Source organism: Pelodiscus sinensis, chromosome 4, assembly GCF_052426305.1.
Source record: "Pelodiscus sinensis isolate ZL-2025 chromosome 4, ASM5242630v1, whole genome shotgun sequence".
Lineage (NCBI taxonomy): Eukaryota > Metazoa > Chordata > Testudines > Trionychidae > Pelodiscus > Pelodiscus sinensis.
Window position 1 is genome coordinate 97382501 of NC_143055.1, and position 26446 is coordinate 97408946.

The window sequence follows — 26446 nt, forward strand, 5'->3', positions numbered from 1 at the left end:
CATCCTCTTGTACATGTAGTTGGGATTATTATTTCCAATGTGCATTACTTTACATTTATCAGTATTAAATTTAATTTGCCATTTTGTTGCCTAACCACTTAGATTGGTGAGTGTGTTGTTTTTGTTTTGTTTGTTTGTTTGTTTTGCAGCTGTTCGCAGTCTGCTTTGGTCTTAATTACTTTGAGCAGTTTAATATCATCTGCAAGTTTTGCCACCTCGCTGTTTACCCCTTTCTTCACATGATTTATAAATAGGTTGAATTGGATTGGTTCCAGTACAGACACTTGCAGGACACCACTAGTTGCCTCTCTTCATTCTGAAAACTTACCATTTATTACTCCTGTTTATTTCCTGTCTTTTAAACAGTTATAAGTCCATGAGGGGACTTTCCTTCTTATCGCATGACAACTTACTTTGTTTAAGAGCCTTTGGTGAGGGACCCTTGTTAAAGGCTTTCTGGAAATCTAAGTACACTATATTCACTGGATCCCCCTTGTGCACATGTTTTTGATCCCCTCAAAGGACTCTACTAGATTAGTAAAGCATGATTTCCCTTTTCAGAAACCATGTTGACTTCCCCCAACAAATTATATTCATTGTCTGACAATTTTATTCTTTACTATAGTTTCAACTAATTTGCCTGGTACTGACATTAGACTTAGCAGTCTATATTTGCCAGGATCACTTCTAACGCCCTTTTTAAATATTGGCATCACATTAGCTATCTTCCAGTCATTAGGTACAGAAGCTCATGTAAAGGATTTAAAGGTGACTTGTTACTGTTAAGTTTATCAATTTGTTCCAAAACCTCTTCTAATGACACCTCAATCAGGGACAATTCCTCAGATTTGTCACCTAAAAAGAATGACTCGGGCTTGGGAATCTCTCTAATATCCTCAGCCATGAAGACCAAAGCAAAGAATTTGTTTAATTTCGCTACAATGACCTTATTGTGTTTGAGTGGTGCTTTAGCCACACCCCTGGTTGTTGAGTGGTGCTTTAACAACCACACCCCTGGTTGTTGAGTGGTGCTTTAACAACCACACCCCTGGTTGTTTAGCAGGCTTCCTGCTTCTGATGTACTTAAAAAACATTTTGCTATTACTTTTTGAGTTTTGGCTAGTTGTTCTTCAAACTCCTCTTTGGCTTTTCTTATTATATTGTTACACTTAGTTTGGCAGAGTTAATGCCCCTATTTTCTTTACTAGGATTTAATTCCTGATCTGATGAGAGCTGGCACATCCAAGGATATCTTCCTGTAGATAGGGATGGAACAGAGGTAGAAATGAATTCATTGTGGTGTCTAGGCATCCACAGATACTTGTCTGTAAGGGCACCCTGAAATGATGCACTCTTGTTCTTACAAATTTTAGAAGCTCATAATAGTTCTCACTGTTACTAACTAGCTCAGTAGAGAATGAATTTAATTTCCCCTTTGGACTTTTGCTCTTTCACATGAAAATGTTTATCTAATTAGACATCTCTGAAAATAAAAGTATAAAAATACCTTACCATGACAAACGCACAAATGCATGTAGGGAAGCATGTATTCTGAGGAAATAATAGTGCTACATCTCATAACTGTATTTTCCCATTGTAGAGTACAGGTGTGGTTTATAAATAAATGTAGTTTGTTGCAGTGTGGTTGCATCCCTGATCCAAAGATAACTTTGTTATATCTTCCACTACTTTACTAGCATGTACAAATAATATACCAGATGCCCTTTCACATGGAGGGCAAATAAATGCAGAAACCAAGAGATACAGGGAAATAATTGTCCATGATTGTTATAGAAACAGGGTAATAAAAAATTGTTTTGGAAACACACATTTACATCAGTTCATTTAATTCACCTACTCAGTCATCTCAAATGCCAAGTCCTCCATTTCAGAGATGTCAGTGCTTGGTCAAGCCTTCCTTCAAGCCCTTTCACAGTTCAGATGGCAGGCTGGAGAGTGTAAATTAACTTTCTTTTCAGCTTTGTAAATCAACTCACTGTTCACTTTAGAAACGGCATTGTACATGGCCCTTTTTTTTCTAATTTATTTGAAAAGGGCTTTTAGGAACTGATTTACAGCAGCAGCATTTTAGATTGCTGATTTTTTTTTAACCCTCTTTCTCCTAAAATAGCAAATTCTGAGAAAAGCACGATAAGGACAAGCAGTTCATGATAGTGACCCGCATCTGTGTTTTTCTCCAAGGGTGTGTCTACTCTACACTTTGAGCTATGCATAGCTTATTTCAAGTCCATTTCGAAATCACTTATTTTGCAATTTGGTGCTATCTATGCAGCACCTATTTCAAAATAAACCACAATTCTGAAACGTCCCTTAATCCTCATGGAATGAGGTTTACAGGAACATTGGAATAACGATCCCATTATATTTTCAAAATAACGGGCTTGCTTAAAAGATGTGGAATAGCAGTTTCAGGATAGTGGAAGTATCCTGAAATAGCTCTGCTATCTAGACCTACCCCAACTGAGCACCAGACACACAATTACAGCAAAGGTTTTATTTCTACTCCATACCTATTAGCCTGCTTCAAATACAGTAAAAAGTCAAGTAGGAAAAATACCAAGATGGAAAGGTTCCTTATAATATTTTAATGGCCTTTGAAAGTTCTTGCTATTATCTAAAGCACCTCAGACATACCAGCCACCTGGTTTATCATATTTTCTTTTGGTCTTCCTAGGTTTCTCCCAACCTTTCTAGGGGGAGCTCCTGATCATTCTGCTATGGGTAGGATGCATGCTTGCAGTGGCCTCTCCATCTACACTGGCGTCTACCTAAGGCTAGATGCAAAGCACATGTAAATCAGCATAACTCCACAGAGGTCTCTGGCCTGCTGTTAAATTGTAAAATGCATAGCTTCAAGTGAATTGAAAAAAAAACAACAACATTATTTCCTACTCCTGTAAAAATGTACTGTAAGTAAAATTAGCATGCACAACAGTAGCATACTGTTATGTAGTAGTTTTCCTGATGCATTTAAATCCTGTCCTTTATTGAGCCAACCCTTAGTTAGATAAGTAATATGAAACTGTACCTCCTCCCCCGTGTGTGTATACTTACCTATTTCTATCTTGTAGAGCTGGAAGGGACCTTGAAAGGTCATCAAGTCCAGTCCCCTGCCTTCAAAGGAGGGCCAAGTACCATCCCTGACAGATTTGCCCCAGATCCCTAAATGGCCCCTTTAACGATTGAACTCAGAGTTTAGCAGGCCAATGCTCAAACCACTGAGCTATCCCTCTCCCACACACATAGCTAAAGAGAGAGATTTTTTTTGTGGTAAGGACAAGCAAAATGAAACCAACATATATCATCATATACTGTGTGAGCTAAAATGAGGATTTGACCACAGGTCCCCCAGTATAAAAAGCTGAATTTTCAATATCCCATCGCAGCATTTACTCTTTACATTACTATATGTAAAAGCACTTTACAAACCTATTGAAGAAGTTTTAGAGAATAAACTAAACTATAAACATTAGATACACAACAGAAAAGGGAGAATTCAGAAGGAATTAAATTGATTAGAAAGGCCACAGAATTGAAAAAGTGTTGGCAGGTGTTTTTTTGTTTGTTTGTTTGTTTGTTTGTTTGTCTTTTGAGTGTTGAGCACCAACAGAAGACAAATAGCCACCAAATAGAGTAAATCAAGAACAGCACACACAAAGAAATTTTTTTTAAAAAACAACAAATAATTCTGCAGCACCTTAGAGACTAACAAAAAATGTATATGGTATCATGATCTTTCATGGGCACCATCAATAAGTTATCAGAGCTGAAATGTAAATAATCTATGAAAAGTGCAATGTTTTATCATCTCTGAGAAAATAGTGCAACACTCCAGAACAGGCAGGCAAATATGAAAAACATTTAGAGATAAACTTTCCTGACCTTGGGTTGGTAGGAGTCAGGAATTCCTGAAGTGATTCTGTAATTCAGATTGCATTAGTACTAGCAGAAAATGAAACCTCTGGACTTGTCAGGCCGTCAGCTCACAGATGTTATTATCAGAATTTAGAAGTACTCATACTCCTCCTTATCACTGAAGCTCCAGGAGCTCTGGAAGGAGATAAACATATTTTGTACATGTTTCTTGCATGCTGAAATTAAAGCTAATGCAACAATATAAACATATCATGAGACCTGGAAGACAAACAAGTAGAGCAGTGTAGTCATATTTTCTCTGAAAGCATCTTGGACTGTTGAGATGTCTCATTGACATGTAGCACTGCATGTGCTTCCTAAGCACAATCTCAGTTCAAAACTCAAGGCATTAGGCTCCAACCATGAAGCACAAACAGTGACTTTTTGCATTAATATTTTGTCCTTGAAGTCTCTTTGGGGAATATTCCCCTTGGGAGGATGATATCCCCGAGGATCTTTAATATGGAATGTTAACACTGGTGACTGAGGTGCTTCTGTACAGGACTCTGGCTGTTACTAAAACCTACTGACATTTGTCCTTCCAGATTCATGAAGATATATACCAGATGAATTCAGGTTGAAATGTTGCTGTTTCCACTATTGTAGTTCTGTTTGTAGACTAAACGATGACATTTCATGCCATTGTCTCGTTTGCCAGTTTGCTACTGAACAATAGTTTTTTATTTGCAAAGTTTGCCATCCTATTTACTGGAAGTTACACTGAGCAAGGGAAAAGAGGGCAAATGCTAGTATTAAAGTATTCTCTTCAGGTAACCAGGGTTTAGTGAATGAACTAGAGCCAAGCCCAAACTAGACCTTTTCAAGATTTGAAATAATTAATTAGGTTTCATTTTGGCAACTATTTGCACTTTCAATTTCCTGTAGTAATGGCAATTGAACTGACAAGCTTCTACGAGAAAGGATGTTATTGCAATACATCTTACCAGGCCAGAAGAAGAAAGCACCAGAAGAGATTATTCTAGTAAGACTGACAGCCCAACTTCGTTGACTCAGGAGGTTTGGATAAACATTGAATAAGTATTGGACCCTTCAAACCTTTGGAGCTGACTGACTTAGTTACCTTTGAAGATTCAGGTCAGATGCAGAGGTCTTCTATTCCCAATGTTCTCATTGAAATTCATGGCTCTGAACATATTTTATAAATGAGAGTTCTTTAAGAGAAATTGCACAGGTGGCACTTTGGTAATAGAGGTCACAAAAGGGCATATCTTCTACCTCTTGCTTTTTTCACCACACTTGTTCACTGCTCCCTTTGGGATCCCTATTGAAATATCTAACTCTAGATTTAGTAATAATTGCCTTATTAGCATCCTATAATCCAGCACATTAATACTGTGCTGCACTTCAGTAGTGTGTCCTGTCATACAATTCATAGCTTACATAGGAAGGCTAAGTTTGTTTCTTTTTCCTACATAATAGCAGCAAGCTGCACCATAAAAGTCTGCAAACCAGCAGAGAAAATGGCAAGGAAAAGCACATTTTGCAGGTAGATTTTGAAATGGTAGGCACACAAAGTGTACTTTGAGTATACAGAGTGGTTCATGTGCATCCTTACCATTACACAAATGCAACCACCGAATGGGATAGGCAAGAAATGTAAATCTGTCCCGTGATGAGCATAAAAAATTAACTGAAATGTTAGGGAAGCAAAATGAAATAACTGAACTCTCCTCCACACTTCATTCTTTTATCCCACTCTACCACTATAAAGCCTGCCCTATTAACGCTGGATCACTCTCAGTATACCCTGCCTCTGGGTCTTAGAATGTAGTGTGCCTCTGACTTGTATATAAATCACAAAGGGCACATCTACACAGCAGGGCTAACGCCAAAATAAGCTACTTAACTTAAGCTACATCAATTGCATAACTTGAGTCAAAACAGCTTATTTCGGCTTTTGGCGTTATTTACACATCAGGAAGTCCGAGAAATAGCACTCTTTCTCCAACTTCCCTTATTCCTCGTACAATGAGGGTTACAGGAATCAGAGTAAGAAGTCCTCCAGCTTAAAATTATTTTAACATTGTCGAAATAATTGCTTGTAGTATAGATGCTGACTATGTTATTTTGGAATAATGTCAGTTATTCCGAAATAACACTGCTGTGTAGGCATACCCATATTGTTCTTCTTCTTCTCCAAATCTTTCTGCTTTTCTATCTGTCCTTTTGATTATGATCTCCTCATAGCAGGGAAAAGCAACTACCGCATAGTAAGCCTACTGTAAATAAATAACAACTGAGGTACAAGTGACCATTGCAAATAACTGGGGATAATAGACAAGCATTTTTAACAAAGTACATTGGAAAAATATACTTCACTATTGTAAAAATAATATTCTGAAAAGTACATGTTATACTACTAAACCGTGATGTGGATGGCCATCTTTACAAGTAGCAGGTTAGTTCAGTCTCCACCTCCTCTCAACTACCTCCACTCAACTGTTCACCTTTCAAAAAAGACCACCAGGGCTACGTCTGGACTGCCTCTCTCTGTCGACAGAAAGATGTAGATTAGGCACTTCAAAATTGCTAATGAAGCAGGGATTTAAATATCCCACACTTCATTAGCATCAACATGGCCACCGCTTTTTTTCTAAATGGAGTTTTTTTGAAAAAAAAATAATGGTAGTCTAGACACGGATCTGTTGAAAATAAACCCTTTTTCGATAGATCCTCTAAACCTCATTTTTTGAGGAATAAAGGATCTATTGAAAAGAGTTTATTTTTGACAGATCTGCTTCTAGACTGCTGTTTTTTTCAAAAAACCTCTATTTTGAAAAAAAGTTGCAGCCATGTTTATGCTAATGAAGTGCGAGATATTTAAATCCCTGCTTCATTAGCAATTTCGATGTGCCTAATCTACATCTCTCTGTCGACAGTGGGATGCAGTCTAGACATAGCCCAAGGCCTAGTTCCACAAAGGTATTTAGGAGCCTAACTTGCCATGAAAACCCATTACTAACCACTGTTGATGAATTGTAAAACAAAACTATACAGAGAACACTCTTCATGATATCATCCTTATTAGTCAACCTCCTGGCTTAAAAGACCAACTCAAAGTATGTATTGTTCTTTAAGGGCTCCAAAATGGCTTTGATACAAGGGTAGATTGCCTCAATTAAGGAACCAGTAGGCTCTTAAGACAAATTTCATTGTAAGTTCTTTGTCACCTTTTTATGTCTAGTGAACTCAAGTGAACAATTTCAGTCAGTTTAAACAGCTGAATCAGGACATATAAAACTATATTGATTTAGTTGGCACACCTGCTGATCTTAGCTCTGCACACCTAAAGAGCACCAGCAGAGCACAGGGTATGTGAGCTCAGCTAGGAATAGCAGAAAACTGCCAGCCACAGAAAAATCCTATCCCCTAAACAGCCTATGAAATCCTTCCTTTGTGCATTTTGCAGACACGTTATCATTCTCAATAGCAAAAGCTAAGCCTAAGGTTTTTTTCCCTTAGTAAACTGAAATGCTGTAAACATCAAAATTCATTGACCTGTACTTGCCATTTGTTAAGCTGGGAAGGCAGGGAAGGGAACAGTAGCCTACAGATGACAGCAGAGTTTGCCTCTCCACATCAGTTGTGCTCCAGGGGGTTGGAGAAGGTAATTCACAACAACACACAGGAGTCCAGAGGTAATTTCTAAAAGAGATGTCCTCGGGGAAAAATTGTATTACCTGAATTATTTCCACAGCATCCTTCCCATTTCTGTTTTTACCCAGCACTCATCCCTGATATGAAAGCAAATGTTTTGCTCTATTTTCTCTATACTATAAACACAAACAAAGATGATATTACTGCTCTCCAAACTCTGAAAATTCAGTTCTATCAAATCAGCTGTATAGAATAAGAAGTAGTTCTTGTTGTGGCAAACAGATCCCTTAGTGAACAGCACTGTATATTCATACTTTCCTTTCTGTCTTGCAGACTCCTAAAGCATGTCTGCTAGTCTGACCAAAGCCAAGACCTGTTTTTTCTGGCTTTGCTCCTGTTCATAATGCTCTTGATCTTGTAAAGAGTTGAACCTGGTAAGATGGAGCATCTCAAGAATGAAATATTTCAGGGGAACCATTCAGCCACCCCGCCCCTCAAATCTATTGATTTGTTTAGATTCTTAGATTTAGATAAATCCTGCCTCAGAGTAGCAAAATGAAAGTGATTGTCAAATCAGAAAGGAGTCATCTTTTAATAGTAATTTAGTGGACAGCACTTACTTTATATAACATACAGGGAATATGTCAACCTTACACAGGGTATGTCTACACTACAGTGCTAATTCGAACTAACTTAGTTCGAATTAGTTAATTCGAACTAAGGTAATTCGAACTAATGCATCCAGACTAAAAAACTAGTTCGAATTAGCGTTTTGCTAATTCGAACTAGCATGTCCACATTGAGTGGACCCTGAACTGGGGTTAAGGATGGCCAGAAGCAGTGCCGGCAGGGCATCAGAGCAGGACTTAGAGCGTGGAGCTGCTGTCTCAGGCTAGCCGAGGGCTGTGCTTAAAGGGACCCGACCCCCACCCCGGACAGACAGTTCTCAGGGGTTCCCCGCTTGCAAAGCAGTCCTGGCTTGGATTGCCCGGAGTACCCACACTGGGCACATCACACCACTCGGCCATCAGACCGACTGCACTTGCCACAGGCTGCCATCTGGGGAGAGGGGACAATTGGGGGGCTGCAGGAAAGCTTCCACCCCCAGAAGCCTGCAGAGCCAGCCCAGTCCTCCCCATCGGGGGCTCATACCCCATTCCTTCCTCACCTCCTTCCACTTACCCCTGCCTAGCCCCCCTTCCTGATGTACAAAATAAAGAAAATGTGTGGTCAAAAATAGAATCTCTCTTTATTGAACAAAACTCAGGGAGACTGGGAAAAGGAGGTGGGAGAGGGGAAGAGAGAGGGTGGGAGAGGGGAGGGCAACTAAAATGATCAGAGGTTTGGAAGAGGTCCCATATGAAGAGAGGCTAAAGAGACTGGGACTTCTCAGCTTAGAAAAGTGGAGACTGAGGGGGGATAAGATAGAGCTCTCTAAAAGCAGGAGTTGGGTGGAGAGGGTGCATACAGAAAAGTTCTTCATTAGTTCCCATAAAGAAGGACTAGAGGGCACCAAAGGAAAGGAATAGTTAGCAGGCTTCAAACTAGTAACAGAAAGTTGTTCTTCACAAAGCAAAGAGTCAACCTGTGGAACTCCTTGCTGCAGGAGGCTGTGAAGGTTAGAACTAGAACAGATTTTAAAGGGAAGTGAGATTAAGTCATGGAGGCTGGGTCCATGGAGTGATATTAGCCAGGGGGTAGGAGTGGTGTTCCTGCCCAAGGTTTGTGGAAGGCTGGAGAGGGATGGCACGAGACAAATGGCTTGGTCACTGTCTTTGGTCCATCCCCTCCAAGGTCCCTAGGGTTGGCCGCTGTCGGCAGACAGGCTACTGGGCTAGATGGACCTTTGGTCTGACCCAGTACGGCCATTGTAAGCTCAGGGCTCAAGGTCGGGGGTCTCAGTGGACCCCCTTGATTCTCTTGCACACCTGCTCCTGGGTGGCCAGGCTGGCAGCTCTCCTGCCCCAGCCGGCCACTTTCCTGTGCCTAGTGCGGAGATCGTGGACGAGGTCCACGATGTCTGCACTAGCCCAGGCGGGTGCCCGCCTCTTGCGGTCCCGGGCAAGCTCCCGGGAGCCGCCAGCCTGGTCCCGAGAAGAGGGGGAGGGCTGGGGGGTATCGGGTGGGTGGCTCGATCCGTGCCAGGTGCAGGGTCTGCTGGCTGGGTGCTGGCAGACTTGCAGCTGGCACGGGCACCGTAGCCAGCCCATGCCCCTTTAAGAGCTCCAGGGCTGGGAGGGGGGCATACGAGTTTCCCTGGTGTTGGCCAGAGTGGCCACCAGGGAAACCTGGGGAGGGCTAGCCTCCCACTAGTTTGAATTAAGGGGCTACACACCCCTTAATTTGAACTAGCTAGTTCGAACTAGGCTTAATCCTCGTCAAATGAGGTTTTCCTAGTTCGAACTAAGCGCTCCGTTAGTTCGAATTAAATTCGAACTAGCGGAGCACTAGTGTAGTGCCTAATAAAGTTAATTCGAACTAACGTCTGTTAATTCGAATTAACTTTGTAGTGTAGACATGCCCTTAGATAGTCAGGATCAAAGTGGGTGTTTAAATTATTTTTTATCAGCACAAAGCACACTACTGTCTTATTGTTCTTTAAAAGTCAGAGTAGATTGTTGTGAAAATAAGACATTTCCCTCTATATTTACCTAAGAATAGTCTGCCATTCCATTTTGGGAGAGAATTGAATCCTCCTTTCATGCCCAGCTTAGTGGGGTTTTTTCATTTATCCATCTCTCTTTTTTTTTTCCCCCTGAGAGAGTCCTCCTCTTGATTGTAAGAATTCCATACATCTAATCAGGAAATCAAACAGTGCCATGTGACTACTAATAACCAATCAATGCAGCTTAAATTCATAGTAAAAACAAAACAAAATAGCGCCAATCATAGTGAAGTGTAGAGTTCAAATTTAAACAAAACAATTGGAACCGTGGATACAATCAAAGGAATCATGATCTGCTAATAGGCTTTCCATAAGCAGAAAAAGAAACAATTCATTGAATATGTTATTTGCTATGAATTATTTTCTCAGATCTATTCCTGACAGTGAGATCAATTATTCAATGAAACAATCTTCCAAGGGACTCTCGGTGCTTCATGCATTTGAAATTAGACTGGAAAAAAATACCAGTTAGCCAATAGGAAACAGTCTTACATTAGCAGGGAGGTAGATTAGATGGTGTTCTTCATGTTTATGATTCTGCATGCTCTGTGCAATTCATACATCTATTTGAAAGAATAGGATGGGGTGTTAGAAGGGCAACATCACTCAGCAGGTAGAACAAACAGCAGGCTACCTACTCTACTTGCTATGCTAATTGGTATGAATTACATTTGCTGGAAATCTGTACACAATTATGTTAAATAATTTGGGATTTAATCTTTAATCCTCCCAAAGCATGAGAGTCACTGCACTTAGAAAAAAATAGTGTGAGTTTAAGCATATATACCAGAAGAAAAAATGCAAAGGTGAAACATACTATACCAGTACCCCAAAGATGCTGTTTATCCCCATGAGCTAAAATAAGCATAACCCTTCCTCCCAGTCCTTCCCCCAGATATTCAAGGAAAAGTGATATATTTATTTATTCTGCTTAGATCAGAAGACCATTTTTTCCCCAGTCAATGAGGGCCAGATGACAACAACCTTATTCACCTTGAATAGTATGTTTCCACATGAATAGTCATTGTTCATGGAAAAAGGTAGCACTCAGTATGAGTAAGCGTATCAAAACTTGGCCCGGACTGATTTAACTTGACCTTCATGCATATCTTCCCAGAACTTTCATTCTAGGCATTATTTATCACTGCATATAACTTACTGAAGTTCAGATAATAAGGGCCAATGTGGTACACTTTTATTTTGGCTTTTTTTTTTAAATCCCAAAGAAAATTAAGTTTGGGAATTGGAAACGGTATATTATTATCTAATATATAGATGCCATTCAAATGCAGAACAAAAAGATAGTCCCTTCCCCCCAGAGAAGAACACTTTACACTTAGGTTTGAACAAAGACTCTAATTATCTTACCCATTACAAAGATAGCTTCCCCTATTATCACCTCTAATATCATTAGCTCACAGACATTTACCTCCCCCACCATCCTCCTTCTTTTCTGAAATTTGATTTGTCTTTTTCATATGTGTTCATTTTTTTAAATTGTATCCTTTGGTATATATGGTTGTGACAATTTTCTTCCACTATTTGATCTGAGGAAGTGGGTCTGGCCCACGAAAGCTCATCACCTAATTAACCATCTTGTTAGTCTTTATAGTGTTACATAGTCCTGTTTTTTGTTTCGGCTACACCAGACTAACACGGCTACATTTCTATCACTGTTGTTTTAGTCTAACTCATTTGATGTTAATTTAATTTGTGTGGGAATACTGCCCCCTAGTCTGCAGTCAAGATGTGCACTGCCTTAGTAGATCTGATGAATTTCCTCTGCACCAGGAAGTCAAAATTTGTGCAGGTGTAGATACACCACTAATCCCAACATCTTCCATTTCCCAATAGAGTAGGGATCGTTTTGTGGATATACAGCTTTATATTCACTGGATATTGTCCTCTCTTCTCTACTCTTTAGACTTAATCCAGCAAAAAGATAAAATTCACTAAAGCTTCAAACCTGCAGTAAAAACTGTGGAGCCTCGGCTTCAGGTGAAGGAAAAGATTATTTTTTTTCCAGCAATTTCAACTAAGCTAAGCATGACTACCTGGTTAGGTGCTGTGGTCCCTAGGATACAGAGGTTCCTCTAAGCTGTGAGGATATCTCCATAATCCCTTTGGTATATATGGTCATGCCAATTTTCTTCCAGAATTTGATCTGAGGAAGTGAGTCTGGCCCACAAGAGCCCATCACCTAATAAACCATCTTGTTAGTCTTTAAAGTGCTGCATAGTCCTGTCTTTTGTTTCTGTAATCAAAGGAACCCAAGCATCCCACTGTGTTAAGTACATTGTACCACATAGTATATGCAGGAGATTTCAGTCAGACAATGGGGACACCAGAAGGGTTCAGAGAGTGTGTAAACAAATGCTTGCTTGGCCATGATGCACATTTTGTACGGAATGATACCGAGCTGGGTCTGTGCATTTCATTACTTAATAGCCATGGTTTGCTTCCCTATACAGTCACTTTATTTAGAGAAGAGCGGCTACTTTGATTTATATAGTAGCTGGAAGCTGACCTTAATTTCTAGCAGCTTTATCATATGACTCAAAATTTCAACAGATGAGATATTTGCATATATATTAGAGAGAATCCTGCACTGGCTCTTTTATGATTACACTCTAGAATTTTATTGCACACTGCAGGTGATCATTTTGAGGGAAAAAAATGAGTCTGCTGCCACATTTCTTACACTATCTCCCAGAATACATTACAAATCCTAATTGAGACCATTATTTTCAAATACTCTCAGACTCAGATTGTTTTATAGGCCTATAAAACCAATTTGTTATACAACTGAGCTGAATTTCAGAGAAAAAAATTTATTTGTGTCTAATATACCGCATTACAGATAGTGCCTGTTACGTCTTGGGTGGAAGGAGAAAATGGGGGCATGAGAAAATAATATCTGAGTGAGAATTTAGAGGGAATGAAAATCTAATAGAAAGTAAAAATATTACTGAAGTCCTAGTCTATCAAGCCTGTTTCTATATTCACATTTAAGTAAACTCATTTTGCAGTCAGGTAACATGAGATTTTAAATAAGTTTACAGTGCAAAGAAATACAATAACTGAGATTTCTGTTCACTATTTTGTTGTGGCTCCTGAACAATAAGAACAAGAGCAGTTGCGTCCATTTATTATATAAGATCTTTGTTCCCATTCATTTAGCTAAATTAAGTGTACATGCTTGGTTGAGAATAATATTTTAGATATGAAACATTACCTTTTTCAATTGTGCATGTTGCAACTTTTGTCTCTAATCTTGCATAAAAGCCTGCAGGATGTTCTTATTAATCCCAGTTTTTATGTCCATAAGAATAAAAAAATAAGAGTTTGGACTTAATACTTTCTTTTGGACATCTATTTTTGTCTTCTGAAACTCATTGCCAGTTATAATTGTGTCTGTCTGTAAGTGAAAAGCACATGTCCTTTTGATGGCAAAATAGATTTTTGATCTATAAATAATGAACATGCAAGTAAGTCATTTAAGTGCCCTGCAAGGAGGTACCCAGGTTCAGAGTAATTACCACTGTGTGAAAATGAAATAAGTATCTGTACTGGTTAATGAAAGGGCATGTGGCTATTCGAAGGATTGTAAGTATCCTTACTGCAGTGCAGTATAAGGTATACGTTAGGCAATGCAATTCATATTACAGTTATTGCTACATAGACAGGCCTATACTCAGGAGCACTTTTTTGCTCTTTACTAAGGTAGAAATATTTAGCCATAGTGAATAACAGATCTGTGTACTTCAAAGTCATTTCCTATGCTTTTGGTTTATTTTCATTTTATTCTTTGGATGAAATATTCATCTCCAGCTGTTCTCCATTGGTGCAGCTTCCGTCATCAGCATTCATACTCCTCTATACACATTCTGAAAAACAGCGAAGCATCAACTGGTGCATAGTTACAGCTCCGGACTCCTTATACTAAGGCCATATTCTGACTTCATTGGTTTCTTAGTGATTACTAATGTTAAGTACAACCTGGATAGGATGGAGTTTTACAGTATACAATAAGCACTCAGATTGTCTTGTCTCCTTATAGTATAAGTTTTGTGGGACAGCAACCATTTTTAATAGGTTCCTTACCATGCCTACCACAAAGGGGGAAGCTCTTCTGGGCTATTTAGAGGTGTTATTGTCATGTAATAGTAAATAATCTTCTTGCAACTGGGGAAATAGTGGCAAAGAATTTCAGAGAATAGTCATTTGATTCTAGAAGTGAATTTCAAGTAGCACATCTTCATGGTCCTTTTGTTCTCAATTTCATAAATATCCAAGTCAAATATTTCTATGAGCTCTTTAGATAACTCACCCAATCAAGTGGTAGACACACCTCATGGCATGAGGAATTAACTGACAATCCACTCTCTGCCCCACTCCATGTCCCTTTCAACAAAATCCCACTCAGACTCCTCTGCCTCTAAAAAAGTGCACCCCTTGTTCCCCAGCTTTGGTTCTCCTGTGTCACCCATAAAACTCATCCTCTGCAACTTCTCAGCCAGCAATTCAACTGTGGATCATCAGAGAAGACTGAAATTTCTGTATCCACACTCCTTCCACATTGTCTCTCTTCTATGCTCACCCACATACCTAACTCCCCACCTCCAGTTCAGTGCCTCTTTTGTGATTATTACTTTTCTCCCTATAAAAATGCTATAGCATTTTATAAATGTTGAGCGGTATTTCAAAAGTGCCTAAATGACTTAGGAGAGCAAGTCCCATTTAAAAATCAGTAAGACTTCCTAAATCGCTAAGACTTCCTAAATCGACTTCCACATCTATACTGTGAGTTTTTGCTGCAGAAGTTATGCTAATGAGGGGCTCATTAGCATAAGTTGCAGTCTCATTAGCATATTTTATGCCTCTCCTGGCAAAAGGATCTTGCACAAAACAGGGTTTTGTGCAAAACAGAATGGCTACCCTGCTTCTTTTTGTGCAAAAACCCATTGAGCAAAAAGAAATGGCAGAAAATATGCTAATGAAATTGTGACTTATGCTAATGAGTTCCTCATTAGCATATTTTCTGCCACAAAAACTTGCAGTGTAGACACAGCCTAAGACACTTTTGAAATTGTACCCACTATCTTCCTGTCCCTAACCAAAAACAAAACAAAACCAAAACAATAGCACCTGGAGGGAAAAAATGTCACTAAATATTAACAGTTAGCTTTCAGTCCTCTTAAGGATTGAAATGGTGCAAGCATATTTCACATGTTTCTATCACCTATGTGGATAGAGAATTTTTAAGACCATGGTGCTCATCAAACTATATTAGAACCCGGCCAACACCAAACGGGTTAAAATAAAATGGCACAGGAGTAGCAACATGTTGTCCCATGTATTTACAGATTACATCTTGTATATTTACACATTACAGACATCCGTAAAGTATGTACGTGCAATCTCCAGCTGTGATAAGTTTAAAACTGTCTTTGTCTGTTCCAGGCAGGAAGAAGTTATGGCTGACCTGGAAATGAACTGCTACCTAGGGACCCTGAATGTCCTTGTTTGAATCTTGGCTGCTGCAGTATGCAGGATACACAGAAAAGCAGTGGTAGCCGACCTCTTGCGCCTGCTATGAGTGTATGTGATTTGTTTATGTTGAAAATCTGGAAGGCCGTACCGACCCTGTAAATCACCAACTCAGAAAGCTGAGAATTACCACAAAAGAATTAGTATGCCTGCCATATCCCACCTTAATTTTGTAATATATTAATAAAAGGTAGAATTCTCCCTAGCACAGATGCTGGTATCTGTTCCTATGTAACTGCAAGGAGAGACCATTGTTCTGTTTTCAGTTTGTCATTGCTTGCTTCATGGCATCTGAGAGACAGCTGCCATTATCTATTTCACTTCAAGTATAGAATGTTCCAGACCCTCTCTGTTTTACATGGAATCTTGATATAAAATGGTATGTGAAGATATATCCACATGTCTCATTGTGTGATTGGTGATGGAGCTGGGCAAAACATTCCCCGCTATTGCTAAAATTAGTTTTTCACAAAATACTTTGCACTTTTGCCTCATATTTCCACTGCAGCCTCCAAAAGTGAAAAGTTTGCATTTTTCCAGACTGAATTGTTTGAGAAATTATAAATTTTCTTAGCACCAGCAACAAATGTTTGCTCACATCAAATATAAGGACAATTGTATTTTTCTCGAGAGTTGAATGTCACCTGAATGAATAGTGTCATGATGGATTCGTAGATCTGCACTACACCCCAGTTTTTAAACAGCCTCTTGGAGGAATTCATGCAGTGTGGCAGGACTCCAAGGAGTCCCACTCTTCCTTCAGGGCATGCCATGCAGACTTCTCGCCTCTTAGACTGAGCCTCTGGGCTCCAGCACTCCTGTTTCATACCATGAGCTCTGTGAAGTGAGTCCAATCAAGATAGGCTCCTGGTTAGAGACATGAACACTCTTCAGGGACTAATATACCACAGCAAGTATTTGCAGCAATTCACAAACAGCAGCTTCAAACCAAGGTAGAATTTATAGGCCAACTGCACTGAAAATTCTTATATTAACATAGAGAAATAAAGGTCAAAGCATAGTCCATTCCGGTCAAGCCAGAGTCAATTCATCAATCAAGCTGCAGCAAACTCAATTTCTTTCTACATCTCTCTACTTTTAGTCCCAGGAGACAGCAACCAGCTCCCTCCAGAAACCCATGCTTTATACTCTGCTGGTCATGTCTAGGTTGTTTGTTCTTGAGCTGGGGGTTCTACTGAGCTTCCCTGCTGAGAGGTAATGGGAGGAAGGAAATGTCCTTTTTGGACATTGCTTTGTAAGTGTCAATGCTTTGGTCACTAAGGCTTTCTTATTCTCTCTTTGAGATTCTCTGAGATCCCTTATGCCTCGTGAAACAAGGTTTACAGGAGCGGTCGACAAAGGCTTCCCTTGTTGACCGATCCGCATCTAGACTCCGAATCAGCTGATTGTTGGCACAGCGCAGCATCCATTTTTATTTTAATAAGGCGGGGATTATTTAAATCCCCACTTCATTGACTATATCGGGTAAGCTATTTTACATGGATCTGTCGACAGAGCCATGTAGTCTAGACATTCCCTTACTGTAAATGGAGATCTCATTGTAAATGTTTAACTCCCCCTTTCAAAATAAATTCACCAGAAAAATCAGAAAGAGGCCCAAATGAAAACTATTGATAAAAACCCTTCAAACTTTGGAAGAGTTTGAAATTGGGATCTGAATTTCACAATATAGCTTTCATCTTCATAATAAGCAGAACCAAAACTCCCCTTATGAAAAATCGCCAGATTTGGTATTTTCAAAATCTACATCCAGGCATTTATACTTTGACCAATCACTAATAAATATTCAAAACCTTGAGTTTTTCCCCCTTTAGCATATATTGAAAATGAAGAATATTGTGCTTAGTGCTAGCACAGAACTTGTAAATCACAGTAAATAATTTATCAGATAAACGTCATTACTTTTTCTGATCATGTATTTCTCCTTGGGCAGATTGCAAAAGTTTCTTATATATTATTATAGGACATAGTATATGCAAATTGTGAATATTTGCACTTTGCTGGTTACAGTCACATTTGGTTACAGTGCTTGACTACAGCTACAATCATTTAATACTGTTTCTGTTCCAATTGAATGGATTATGTAAATAACTAACTGAGGGCCTAATCCACCTCCTACTGAAGTCAGTGTGGTCTTTACCTTGAAAGTGACTGTTGAATGAGGTCCTGAGAGTGCAAATTTAATTTACATATTTAAGAACCAAATTCAGACTTCACAGTTTTCACAGCTGCTGGTTAGTAATGCAATTGGACATTCCTTTTTGGAAAATATTCAAACTTTCAAGCAAATATTTCACTTTTATAAGCATCTCTTCAGCAATGCTTGAACAATTGAATATATGAGGGAAGTGAACCATTAAAAGGTTGTAGATATGGTCAAATCAAAATGTTCTTTCTAATCTGAATGCCCATATACAAACAATGTTTTACATTGTTTGCCCACCTCTATTTAGATACTCTTATTACTGATACCAATTTTAATGGGTTATTTTGATGTAATCTTATCCAGTGTTATGCATTCAGGTAGTTTCAGCCAAAAGTTCTTTAAAGTGATGCCAGCTAACTAGATATATAATTATAGATGTAAACATTCCCTGTCCTTGTTTTTTCTTCTTTTACATTTTATTTATTCATTTAGTGCCAGCTGTGAATTTGCAAGATTGAAAACACCTGGAAATCAACACCTTAATACTTATGCCCAAGTCCGTTTAAAAAGCTCTCCTGGCTATTGTGTTCCATCTTAATAATTTAAATGTTTATTTTTCCCTACACTGCATTTTTATCAACTGCAATAGATAAAAGAATACCTACATTGCTGGAGTTATAGTGCCATGTAATTCATTTGCATTTTCTTCTAGTGCATTAGAATTAAGTTTTGTCCATTCAGATTACAAAGTGTAAAAAAAAGGATTAATAAAATACATAGTAAAAATAAGCTTGGAAGATTTCAGTAGTCGTGCCTTTTCGCACAGTGAGATGGGGGAGCGGATATTTTTGTTTACAATCTCAAGACTATCCATATCTTTTAATCATAGTTTCAATTTATACTGTGAATTTTTATGGCTTTCCCTCATTTTAATTCCTTCAGCTGTCTACTGACAATGATATTTTGAGACAGGATAGAGATGATCCGAATTATGGTTCCTGAGAGAAGAATAAATTCCTCATCTGATAGTGTATTCAATTTCTCAGGATGCTAAAGGCCATGCAGCTGCTCATCTGATATGATCCACATGACGACTATGATCTGGGCTTTCATGCAGACTGTGGCTAATACCAAAATGTGTGAGCTCTTTGGAGCCTGAACATAGGAAACGCTTTAGAAGTAAGACGGGGGGAGGGAGGAGGAGGAACATTTACTCTACTCTGGATGATTTTAGAAAAAACCACTGATTACAAGTGGTTGATCTCCTGCAGGCAGGAGTCCAGCTCTCAAGCTTGGCCCCTTCATTTTGAAACTGCCTACTTCACATCTGGACATTCAAATTATCTTTTACTGTAGGCACATGTAGTGGCTATTTCCACTTCTAAATGCTGAATAGAATGCCCAGATAAAGAACAGAGCTTACTAACTTTAGTGCCCAAGTTAGAAAACTGAACCGTCTCCTAGGTTCCACCCACTCTCATATGAATAATTCTATTGTCTTCTGTGGAACAAATCACATAAATAAGGATTGTAAAACAGAGCCCTAAATAAACAAATAGAGGCAGTTTCATTCTGCCTCCCCTACCACCTCAGAGATACAGAGTGCTGCAAAGGGGTGGTGTATCAAGAGCAGATGGAACCAATGACACTACCCTCCTTTGTGCAGCACTAGGCATCTGTCCAGAGGAGGATGAGCCCCTCAGAGCTGTAGTGCATATTTCCTTATGACTCAGGAAGCTCTGGGTGGCATTCTGCCTTCCTCAGACAGGGTATGTCTACACTACAAAGTTAGTTCGAACTAATGGACGTTAGTTCGAACTAACTTTGATAGGCACTACACTAGTGCTCCGTTAGTTCGAATTTAATTCGAACTAACGGAGCGCTTAGTTCGAACTAGGAAAACCTCATTTGACGAGGATTAAGCCTAGTTCGAACTTGCTAGTTCGAATTAAGGGGTGTGTAGCCCCTTAATTCGAACTAGTGGGAGGCTAGCCCTCCCCAGCTTTCCCTGGTGGCCACTCTGGGCACCACCAGGGAAACTCATATGCCCCCCTCCCGGCCCCAGGCCCCTTAAAGGGGCACGGGCTGGCTACGATGCCCGTGCCAGGTGCAAGCCTGCCAGCACCCAGCTAGCAGACCCTGCACCTGGCACGGCTTGAGCCAGCCACCCGATGCCCCCCAGCCCTCCCCCTCTTCCCGGGACCAGGCTGGCAGCTTGCCTGGGACCGCAAGAGGCGGACACCCGCCTGGTCTAGTGCAGACATTGTGGACCTCATCCACGACCTCCGCACTAGGCACAGGAAAGCGGCCGTCTAGGGCAGGAGAGCTGCCAGCCTGGCCACCCAGGAGCAGGTGTGCATGAAAATCAAGGGGGTCCATTGAGACCCCCGACCCTGAGCCCTGAGCTTACAATGGCCGTACTGGGTCAGACCAAAGGTCCATCTAGCCCAGTAGCATGTCTGCCGACAGCGGCTAACCCTAGGGACCCTGGAGAGGATGGACCGAAGATAGTGACCAAGCCATTTGTCTCGTGTCATCCCTCTCCAGCCTTCCACAAAGTTTGGGCAGAGATACCACTTCTACCCCCTGGCTAATACCACTCCATGGACCCAACTTCCATCACTTTATCTCACTTCTCTTTAAACTCTGTTCTAGTTCTAGCCTTCACAGCCTCCTGCAGCAAGGAGTTCCACAGGTTGACTATTTGCTTTGTGAAGAACAACTTTCTGTTACTAGTTTGAAGCCTGCTACCCATTCCTTTCCTTTGGTGTCCTCTAGTCCTTCTATTATGGGAACTAATAAAGAACTTTTCTTGATGCACCCTCTCCACCCCACTCATGCTTTTATAAACCTCTATCCTATCCCCCCTCAGTCTCCTCTTTTCTAAGCTGAGAAGTCCCAGTCTCTTCAGCCTCTCTTCATATGGGACCTGTTCCAAACCTTTGATCATTGTAGTTGCCCTCCCCTCTCCCACCCTCTCTCTTCCCCTCTCCCACCTCCTTTTCCCAGTCTCCCCGAGTTTTGTTCAATAAAGAGAGATTCTATTTTTGACCACACGTTTTCTTTATTTTGTACATCAGGAAGGGGGGCTAGGGAAGGGTAAGTGGAAGTAGGTGAGGGAGGAATGGGGCACGAGCCCCTGATGGGGAGGACTGGGGCTCTGCGGGCTTTTGGGGGTGGAAGCCCTCCTGCAGCCCCCCAATTGCCCCCTCTCCCCAGATGGCAGCCTGCGGCAAGTGAAGCCGGTCTGATGGCTGAGTTCTGTTATGTGCCCAGTGTGGGCACTCAGGGCACTCCAAGCCAAGACTGCTTTGCAAGCGGGGCACCCCTGAGAACTGTCTGTCCGGGGTGGGGGTCGGGACCCTTTAAGCACAGCTCTCGGCTAGCCTGAGGCAGCAGCTCCACGCTCTAAGTCCTCATCTGATGCCCTGCCGGCACTGCTTCCGGCCATCCTTAAGCCCGGTTCAGGGTCCACTTAATGTGGACATGCTAGTTCGAATTAGCAAAATGCTAATTCGAACTAGTTTTTTAGTCTGGATCCGTTAGTTTGAATTAGCTTAGTTCGAATTAACTAATTCAAACTAAGTTAGTTCGAATTAACGTTGTAGTGTAGACATACCCACAGAATTTCTCTTATGCTCGGGCAGTGTGGCTATGCACTTGCCCCGTGCAGAGCTGTGTCTAAATAGCACAATATAGGCTATCTAGCTCAGGGTGGGTTAATATGTTCTGCATGGGCAGAAGGTGAAGGTAGAGCTGGGGGAGGAAAGTCCCCAGCCCTGCCCATTTTGACTACGCTCCACCCCCGCCGGAGCCAAGCCCCCCAGCCCAACCATGAGGAAGATGGCCAGCACATGGCCCATGCCTCCCCAGCCCTGAAGCAGGTGCTGAGGAAGCAGCAACACTCCACCCCCCAGTACACCTACAGTAGACATTCTGGGGTTGGAGTCTGGGTGGGGCCAGGCTGGTGGTTTGGGAAGACAATGCCTCCCCCCCCCATTATACCCACCATTCCTGCTGTTCTGTGGTTTAATGTGTTGCACACAAATCATTCTCTGACCTTACCTCATTGACCAACACTCAAAAGAATAGCACCACTGAAGGCCCAGGGACTATCTGGGGGTATGTCTACACTACCCCGCTAGTTCGAACTAGCGGGGTAATGTAGGAATACCACACTTGCAAATGAAGCCCAGGATTTGAATTTCCTGGGCTTCATTTGCATAAGCGGGGAGCCGCCATTTTTAAAACCCCGCTGGTTCGAACCCCGTGCAGTGCGGCTACACGGGGCATGAACTAGGTAGTTCGAACTAGGCTTCCTAGTTCGAACTACCGTTACTCCTCGTGAAATGAGGCCGGTCCTGGTCTCAGGCTGAGCTCTTATGCCTGTACCGCGCTGTGCTGGGCAAGATCCTGCAGCCTGGGCCAAGTGCGCCAAGCAGAACACCCCTTTCCTCCGCACCAGGGGGCTTAAGCTGCAGCCAGAGCCCCCTGTTTTGGGTCCAGGTCTGGGTTGCTGCCAACAAAAAAAGCAGGGGGTGGGGAGAGGTGGCAAAAAACCTAGAGCCAGCCCTGTATATGGGATTCCCGTCACATTCCAACTTATGTTAGGGTACGACTACACACAAACATTATCTTTGAAATAACTAGAGTTATTTCAAAATAACTTAGTTTGCATCTTCACAGAAGGCAGTTATTTTGAAATAACGTTGAAATGCTGTCAAGCTGGAGGACTTCTTACTCCGCATACAATGGGGTTACATAAGTTAGAGTAAGGGAAATCATAGGAAGAGTGCTCTATTTTGGAATAAGTGCTGTGTAGATGCTCCCAATTTTGAAATAAGCAATTTTGAAATAAGTTACGCAATTGACGTAGCTCAATTTGCATACCTTATTTCGAATTAAGCCCTGCGATGTAAACATGCCCTTAGTGGCACAGGCTCATCACTTCTGCCCTGTTAGCAGCAGAGATATTTCAGAAAGCTTGGGATTACAAAAGCGAGTCTCTCTTAAAATGAGAGGGTAAATCTAATAAGCCAGTTGGCCAGTTTCCACCTTCAACTTCCTTCTGTATTGTTATTGTTGAAAAACTAGTTCCTGTCAAGGTAGTTCGCATATTTTTTCTGAAATTATTTACATGGAAACAAATGTTAAACCAAGTATAATCTCAGGTTGCCATGTTTTTTTCCAGTGTCTCCTTTTAGTAAAAAAGGAGGCAATCTATGATTTTGCCCATTTGTAAGTGAAAGCTCATTTATCTGACTCTGAATTAGAATAAGGGTCTGTCAGGGCTGTTCCCCACTGGCACTCTGAGTGCAGAAGGTGGGGGCCTGTAAAAGACCTTAAATCCCTTGCCTCTATAGGTTCTGCTTACAAAAACAAAAAATGCTCCCGAGAGTCACAGATAGGCTGCCCCCATCAAGTGATTTTAAAAAGCCCTAGAAAACCATGAATGAACACCTGAATTCCTTCCCCAGGAGTACCCCAAGCTCTTCTGCCACAAGAGAGCTTGAGAAAAGAAACAAAAGAGAACATAGAAAACAAACTGTGTTTGATAGCTGACCTCTCAGGCTTGGCAAACTCTCACAAACACACACCTTCCAAGACACAAGAATCAAATAACTGCCTTAAAAATGATTGCATTAACAAAAAAAGATATCCTTAATAAAGCATGCTCGGTTGCTCGGTGTTACAGAGCAATTGAGAAATCAAATTAAAACACAGAGAACATAGTATCTCTGGATACAGCTTAGATAGTGAATGGTGAGAGAGCACATGGATTTTACACAGAGAAGCTTAACCAAACAACCAAACAAAGAAAAAAACCATGATTGTAACTAAATATCATTCTCTTTACTCTCTCTACTCTAAACATACTTCTCTCTACTCACTATCCCTGCTGATCCATACTTCAAGGCCCAGTTCACTCCCATGCCCAATATTCTTTGTAGGTTGGTAATTCTGATTACTGCACCTTGCTCCCTCTAGCCCTTAAATTAGAACTCACATACAAAGAGAGCAGGCAAGGTATCTATATACAATTCAAATTTCAACAACTTTCCCATTGGCTTCCCTGGCTTTCTGCCAACACCGTTAGCTACCTGAGTTTTACCCTATAGTCACCAGGTTTGGCCAGCACTACTCCTAAACATCACAGGGCCCAATAATGGAAGCTCATCACATAGAATCATAGGGTTGGAAATGACCTCAGGTGGTCATCGAATTCACATATGGAAGTATCCTTGAAGAGCGGACAGGACCTACCCCTAAAAGCATTTTTTCTGGGTTTCTAGTAGAGAATATCCAGCCAGTTTGAAAACTGTATATAAATTGCTTGAATTGAATGATAGAACAATAAACAGGAGTGCATGCTAATGTACATGTATGTAATGTGTATGTTTAAAATAGCAATATTACTTGCATAGAACCCAAAATGTGATAGGGGCTATATAGAAAATCATATTCTGCCCAGAAGAGATTGAAATAAAAAAAACAAACAGAAAAAAATAGACAAAAGAGTGAAAGAAAGGGAAACAACATACATTTATCTCTCCAAGCACATTGCTTTTGTGTTAGTACTATATACTTATACTCTATTCTCAAGAGCCTGTCTATTGTTAGTTCCTCTTTTTAAAATTCCTCCTTTTTGAGGGGGAGGATGGAGGGTCACGCTCACTCTTTGTTTAGTCCTTCTTGCTCTCTGTTTCTGATCCAACCCTCCTTTCTAAAACAGTGCTCCGTGTTTCCTCATCTTCCTTCTTCTCATTCCCCACCAAGAACTGGGGCCATATTCTGCATCGATTTACACATCAGTCCGCCCACTGAAGGCATTGGGATTTCACGTGATGTACGTCAACCCTAATTCATTCGTTTTAATACTGTATACATTTTGGCTAACTTCTGCAAGGCAAACCTCCTTGCAATCAAATTCTTTTCTTTGTGTCTGCATTAAATGATTCATTGCTTTCTCTATCAGGTCACACCAGTTAGTCAATTTATCATCTTAATGTGACCTGATGTCGCTTGGTGCACCGTGTCATTATTGCTACTGATCGTACATGAAGAAGCTTGATTTTTCTCTTTCTCTGAAACATTGAGATCTTCCATCATCTTTCTTCATTTGGCTCAGCATTTTAAAATATTTTCCTTTTGCATACTAATAAGCATTGTGACTAGAACCATACAAAGGGAATCCGTTTTTCTCACAGTGAATGCACAGTACATATGTTTGATACATTTTCCAGGGTGAATTATTCTATTGTGCTCTGTGCTGACTAGCTCTGCTGCCAGAGAAAGCCATAATGCATTTCAGTAATTTGAATGTAGGGTCTCAACAAGCACCTTGAAGAAAAATGACTTCACACAGTTGAGGCGTTGTTATTAAAATATGGCTTTCTTTGAAGACAATTCACCTTGCCTGAAAAGAATGCAGCAGGAACATGTTGCATGTATAAACCTTTAGATTAAAATAACGTTCAAGACCTACACAGCCTTTTAAGTAATTAATTTACATGGAAAGGAGCCTGACTGATTGTTCTGAAAGTTGAAGTCTTCTGCCCCCAAGCACAAACGTCCCCACAGGCTCTGTTCACACCAGAAAGTGTTGCAACATTTCAACATCAGTGGCAGTTGTGCCAGAAGCCATGTAAGTATCAACAGGGACCGGGCTCAGGCCTTTCTACCATCTATTTTGATGATGCAGTGGCAAACATGACAGAGCCTTGTCTACATAAGTTACAGAAGCACCTACCTTATTGCTAGAACCTGAGCACCTGCATCAGTGCTTTTAAATAGGGACTTGTTTTTCTAATGCCTCCAAACTGCCAGCATGCCTCAGACCTGGGTGTTGCTAAGATGAAAACACAGTTCATGCTGCACGATTGTTTAGGTTTTGGCCTCTGTGCAGAGTACTTCTAATTGTGAAAAGTAGTTTCTGTGATGGAGACAGCTATCAAGTAGAAAAATCCTTTTACATAGGCCACCAAACAGCCATCAGATTATAACAACAGCATTTAGACTCTGATCTTGCAACTTCAAGCACAAAAACAGACTTCTTTAAATGATCAGAACCAGTGCTTTTTTTGTGATGATACAGCCTGGAACAGCGTACTGTCACCTATTTTCCCAGCACACAGGAAAGGAATGGCATTTTCCCAATGCAAACCAGCACCTGTTTTCCTGGGGTGGCTTGGCTCCTAATGGAAGCTTGCTTGGTATGTGTGGTGGTTTTTTCTGGCTCCCAACACAGCATTTTGGCTCTTAAAGGGGCCGCAACCGGCTTTTTTTTTTCCTTTGCTCAACAAGTTTTTGGTTTTTTGCTCAATAACTTTTCCCCAGAGTACCAGCGCCTTTTTTCTTACAAAAAAAGCACAGGTCAGAACCATGCTGAAGTCTATGAAAAACCATGCAGAGGCATAACAGTCTGGCAACTCACTTTCAAGAAGTTGGATAATCAGGGCCATAAAAAGATGTAGGGACGTTGTATTCCTTTAGTGGGCATTCCTTCTTTT